Raw genomic sequence first — 6,000 nt, forward strand, 5'->3', positions numbered from 1 at the left:
CCCAGGCTCGAGTGCAGTGACACGATCTCGGCTCACCACAACCTCCGCTTCCCAGGTTCAAGCGATTCTCCTGCCTCAGCTCCCCTAGTAGCTGATGGAGAGTAGTTCTGATATATACACTCAGGGTTGCAGGTTTCTGCATTTTCCACACTCTGATGGTGGGTTTCACAAGGACAGGTAGCAGAGATGGCTAATGGGACCAGGGCCTGCTTGCCTGATCAATGGGCTCCACAAATGACCCCACAGCAACAGATACTGGATATTTTTTATTTTTTGAGAAAGAGTCTTGCCCTATTTCCCAGGCTGCAGTAGAGTGGTGCAGACACGGCTCACTGCAACCTCCACCTCCCAGGTTCAACCTCCACCTCCCACGCTTCTCCTGCCTCAGCCTCCCGAGTAGCTAGGACTACAGGCGCCTGCCACCATGCCTGGCTAATTTTTGTATTTTTAGTACAGAACGGGGTTTCACCATGTTGGCCAGGCTGGTCTCGAATTGCTGACCTCAGGTGATCTGCCCACCTCAGCCTCCCAAAGTGCTGGGATTACAGGCACAAGCCACTGTGCCCGGCCTTGGATAATTTTTTTAAATCATTATTTTTTGGCTGGTATGGGATTTTCCCAAACACTATCTGAGATCTTTGAGGTTCTCATTTGACATGTAATACTCTCTCTCAGGAAGATAAAGCCCACGTTTTAAACCCCCTTGGGTGCCAAGACAATGCCTTCCTGCAGTTGTCTGCTGCCAATATGCCACTGGAATGAGGGGCGCTCAGATCAGCACTCAGGTTCTTCTCAGCCTCAACAGCTACTATCTGAGACACATTTAGGTGAGTTACTAAGCCAAAAGAAATGATTTCATTACAGTAATATTAACTGGCAGCTAATGATAAAAGTACATGTGAGCAAGCTGGCATGGTGGCTCACACCTGTAATCGCAGCACTTTGGGAGGCTGAGGCAGGTGGATCACCTGAAGTCAGGAGTTCAAGGCCAGCCTGACCAACATGGTAAAACTTCATCTCTACTAAAAATACAAAAATTATCTGGGCATGGTGGCGCACCTGTAATACCAGCTACTCAGGAGGCTGAGGCAGGAGAATCGCTTAAACCCAGGAGGTAGAGGTTGCAGTGAGCTGAGGTCGCACCACTGCACTCTAGCCTGGGTGACAGAACAAGACTCTGTCTCAAAAAAAAAAAAAAAGTTATAGATACAAAGTGTAGCCTCTGAGTCTGGCTCTCCCCAGCTAAAAAGTGATATATTTGTTTTTGTTGTTGTTATTTATTTTCTACATTTCTTCTTCTTATTCTTCTTTTTTTTTTTTTTTGGAAGAGTTTTGTTGTTGCTGCCCAGGCTGGAGTACAACGGTGCTATCTTGCCTCACTGCAACCTCCGCCTCCTGGGTTCAAGTGATTCTCCTGCTTTAGCCTCCCTAGTAGCTGAGATTACAGGTATGAGCCACCAGGCCCAGGTAATTTTATTGTTTTAGTAGAGACAGGGTTTCACCATGTTGGTCAGGCTGGTCTCAAACTCCTGACCTCAGGTGATCCACCCGCCTCGGCCTCCCAAAGTGCTGGGATTACAGGCGTGAGCCACTGCCGTGTCTGGGCTACATTTCTTCTTTTTAAACTAGTTTTTTTGTTGCCTGTAATCCCAGCACTTGGGAGGCTGAGGCAGAAAGACTGCTTGAGCCCAGGAATTTGAGACCAGACTGGGCAACATCGTGAGATTTTGTCTCTACACAAAGTAAAAAAACCCAGAAAATTAGCTGGGCATAGTGGTGCACGCCTGTCGTCCCAGCTACTTGGGGCAGGGGCAGAGGGCTGAGGTGGGAGAATCGCCTGGGCCCAGGAGGTTCAGGCTGCTGTAAGCTGTGATTGCGCCACTGTACTCCAGCCTGGGCAACAGAGCAAGACCAATTTTTATTATTTTAAAAAGAGTAATTTTATTATTTTAAAAAGAGCAATTTTTAAATTATTTTAAAAAATAATAAAAACATAAAAATTAAATGAGTTGTTTTGAATCCTTTCTTAAGAGCTACATGGCTCTTGGAGAATATGATGAAAGCTATGAATTCTTCCCCTAGAAAAATGCACATACGCACAAAATTTTGCTTACCCCTGCTCTATGCTGAACAACTCTCTCCTTTCCAGTTTGTGTAGGAAATCATGTGACTGATCCTAGGCACGTTCTTCTGAATGAGGACAAGTAGCTCTCCTTGGTAACTCCCCCAAGGGTCTGCACTGGTTGTTTTCTTTTTCCTGGTTCCTCAGAGCTACATGTCACTTAGATTAGACTTTCTTTCAACCTGCTTAAAGATAGATGGGTTTTCAGCAGACGGGCCTGGCCCCGGGAAGCAGCCCTCTTGGCCATATAGGCCAATGTGGATGTCCTGCCTCGTCTCTTGCTATTATCCTTTTACAGTATTTTCCTCCTTCCATTCCAGAAGACAGGCAGTATGTGTATTTGCATGCACATACATGCTCACAGAACAGACCACTTGCTATTATTAAGACAGATTTTTTTTTCTCTTTTGAGATGAAGTCTCACTCTGTTGCCCAGGCTGGAGTGCAGTGGTGCGATCTCGGCTCACTGCAACCTCCGCCTCCAAGGTTCAAGTGATTCTCCTGCCTCAGGCTCCCGAGTAGCTGGGATTACAGGCATGCACCACCACCCCTGGGTAATTTTTGTATTTTTAGTAGGGATGGGGTTTTCCCCATGTTAGTCAGGCTTGTCTTGAACTCCTGACCTTAAGTGATCCGCCCACCTTGGCTTCCCAAAGTGCTAAGATCACAGGCATGAGCCGCTGTGCCCAGCTACAGAGATTTTTATATAACACATACAAAACATAATTGTCCCCACTTAACAAAACAAAGCCAGTTGTCATCCTCTCCTTCCACAGATGTCTTGCTGTTGCTTTTTGTAATCTCCTTCCTTGTAAGGACTACCTTTGAATATTCATCTTTTTCTTTCTTTTTTTTTTTTTGGTGGGGGGGGGGGGGGGGGCAAAGTCTCACTCTGTTGCCCAGGCCGGAGTGCAGTGGCACAATCTCGGCTCACCATGACCTCTGCCTCCCGGGTTCAAGCAATCCTTCTGCCTCAGCCTCCCGAGTAGCTGGGATTCATGATCAGCTAATTTTTGTATTTTTAGTAGAGACGGGGTTTCAATATGTTGGCCAGGCTGGTCTCAAACTCCCGAACTCATGATCTGCCCACCTTGGCCTCCCAAAGTGCTGGGATTGCAGGCATGAGCCACCACGTCCAGCCAAATATTCATCTTTTTCTTAGAATTAAAATACAGAAAGAGGGCCTAGGACCCTAGTTCTTGACATATGGTTCTAGTCTCATTTTCAATAGCAAGGATGGGTCCTCTGGCCACATACTTCCAATTTGATCTTCTAAGCCTTTTTTTTTTTTTGACAGGGTCTTGCCCTGTCACTCAGGCTAGAGGGCAGTGGTGTGATCACAGCTCACCATAGCCTCAACCTCCTGGGCTCAAGCAATCCTCCATGTCAGCCTCCCAAGTAGCAGAGAATACCGGTGTGCACCACCACTCCTGGCTAATGTTTTTGTATTTTTTGTAGAGACAACGTCTTGCTCTGTTGCCCAAGCTGGTCTCAAACTTCTGGGCTCAAGCAATCCACCACCTCAGCCTCCCAAAGTGCTGAGATTACAGACATGAGCCACCACCTCCTGCCTTAAGCCATTCTTCACACTGTCATCATTATTTAACCACCTTACTAAGTACCTACAAGGCAGATGTTAGGGGTACAAAGATAAGATTCTGCTTTAATAGAGCTCACAGTCTCCTGTTAGGTATTTTTTAAAAGACCAGTTGATCATGTCACTTTTCAGCTCTAAACCTTCAGAGGTTCACTGATGGCTACAGGATCCAGACTTCCTTGCACGGAAGTCTAGGTCTGCCATGATTTTACCTCCATCTACTCTTTCAGCCTCACCCGACCCCACCTTTATGCACTCTCTGCCCAGACACACTGAACTCATGGCCACTCTGAGAACGTGCCACACAACTCTGATGATTCTTGGCTTATGTGGTTTTTCGGTGCTCACTGCTCACCTGAATCATCACAGTAGTATATCATAGGTACTCAATATTTGTTAAATCAATAGAAAAAATGACTACAGCAGTGGAAGTGGGGAGCAGTTTAAGGATTAAAACTTGTAGAAATGTTTGGGAGGCTGAGGTGGGTGAATCACTTGAGCTCAGGAGTTCGAGATCAGGCTGGGCAACACAGTGAAATCCCGTCTCTACCAAAAACAAAACAAAAACAAAAAATTAGCAGAGTGTGGTGGTATGTGCCTATAGTACCAGCTACTCGGGAGGCTGAGGTGGGAGGATTGCCCTGGGAAGCAGAGGTTGCAGTGAGCCAAGATCATGCCACTGCACTCCAGCCTGGGGGACAGAGTGCGACCCCATCTTGAAAAACAAAAAAACCACCACCACCACCACCACAACTTGTAGAAATGTAGGCCAGGTGTGGTGGCTCATGCCTATAATCCACGCATTTTGGGAGGCTGAAGCAGGAGGATCTCTTGAGCCCAGGAATTCCAGACCAGCCTGGGCAGTACAGCAAAATCCTATCTCTACCAAAAAAAAAATAAAACATAAAAAATTGCCAGGTGTGGGTGTGGCGGTGGGTGCCTGTAGTCCCAGCTACTCAAGAGGCTGAGGTGGAAGGATCGCTTGAGCCCAGGAGTTCAAGGCTGCAGTAAGCTATGATTGCACCACTGCAGTTCAGCCTGGGCAACACAGCAAGACGCCATCTCAAAAAACAAAAAAACCAAAACCAACCAACCAAAAAAACCAAAAAACAAAACAAAACCCTTGTAGAATTGTAGAAATGTAGAGTGAAACTCAGAACATGATACTGGGCTCTGGGGTTATATGCAGAGTTCGCTGAGCAGAATAGGATTGGGTCTGTCTGCTAACAGAATTTACCCATATACTGTAATATCATCAAACAAGGGAATCTCAAATTATTATCAGGAAATTATCAAGAAATAGGGTATGGGTAGATTTAAATACGAATTCATCGTCCGCTTAACTAGTTTTTTAAAAAGCAAGAACTATAATACAACGCAAAGAGCTAGTGTTTGGTACGCATATAATTATCTGTGGGTTGTTAATTTCACAAGTATGAATATCTGGCAGTTGCACTGTAGCCCAAATGAGAGGGTACAATGAAATCCCCAGGAGCACTGACAAGGCTCATGAGAGACCCAGGAGCTTTCCAAAGAGAGTCTCCATCTTTTTCATGCACTGCCCACAGCTCTCACCTCTTTTAGCTTGTCTCCCTCTTCAAGCCTCGAGCGCTGACGTTACCACAGTTGCATTAGGTCAGCTTTTCTCTGACTCCCTCCAGCCCCTCACCCCTCCCAGCTTCCAGCAAGCCCAATCACCGCCTATAAATCCCGTCGCTGGCATCCGGGGTCTCTTAGGCAACAATGTGTGGGCTCTTGATTGGCCGCGAGATCCAGGAGGGCTGGCTACAAAATTGGGCACGGGGATAAAATTAACAAGTGTGGCGGCCGAGAGCGTGGGAAGGACTGCAATGTCTCAATATAACCCGAGAATGAAGATGCGTCGAATCCTGAAACAAGCAGCGTTGAAAACCTTCATTCAAGACGTAGTGTGTCCCAAATCAGCCCTACCTACCTACGGAGCATGCCCAGTCACATTGTCCTGGTCACTCCGGAGCTGCGAAATGCAGGCTCCACTGTGCCAGGTTTTAAGAGTGGCCAACAGGTAAACAGAGGGTTGGAGGAAGAAGAATTCGAGACTGGTTCAATGAAATAATAGCACCTGCAACAGGAAGTGGAAGGATGGGGCCAGGAGGAATTGCCCAGCACACAGACACACAAATGCTTAAATGCAAATTTCAATTTATTGGATTATAGAATTCAGGCTGACTGACAGATACACCAGGGAACCAGCAGATGGCATGCCCTAATAAGAATAACTAAATTTGGGAACTCTTAGAAT

The 6,000-nt window shown here is 46.5% G+C and overlaps 1 protein-coding gene across 7 annotated transcripts in view; it reads right to left on the reverse strand.

The window, feature by feature from the left end:
* FBXO16 (F-box protein 16) overlaps positions 1-5,723 on the reverse strand; it is a 61,682-nt gene extending 55,959 nt beyond the window's left edge. For 3 of the 7 annotated variants that reach the window (XM_009212768.4, XM_009212763.4, XM_009212765.4), the window contains exon 1: positions 5,295-5,720. The gene's annotated coding sequence lies outside the window, so the exon portion shown is untranslated. Of the gene's footprint in view, positions 1-5,294 lie in introns of all 7 variants that reach the window. The other 4 variants (XM_009212767.4, XM_009212766.4, XM_009212764.4 and 1 more) reach the window with 4 other exon arrangements.
* Positions 5,724-6,000: the final 277 nt, after the last annotated feature.

The sequence above is a fragment of the Papio anubis genome, chromosome 8 (assembly GCF_008728515.1).
Source record: "Papio anubis isolate 15944 chromosome 8, Panubis1.0, whole genome shotgun sequence".
NCBI classification, from domain to species: Eukaryota; Metazoa; Chordata; class Mammalia; order Primates; family Cercopithecidae; genus Papio; species Papio anubis.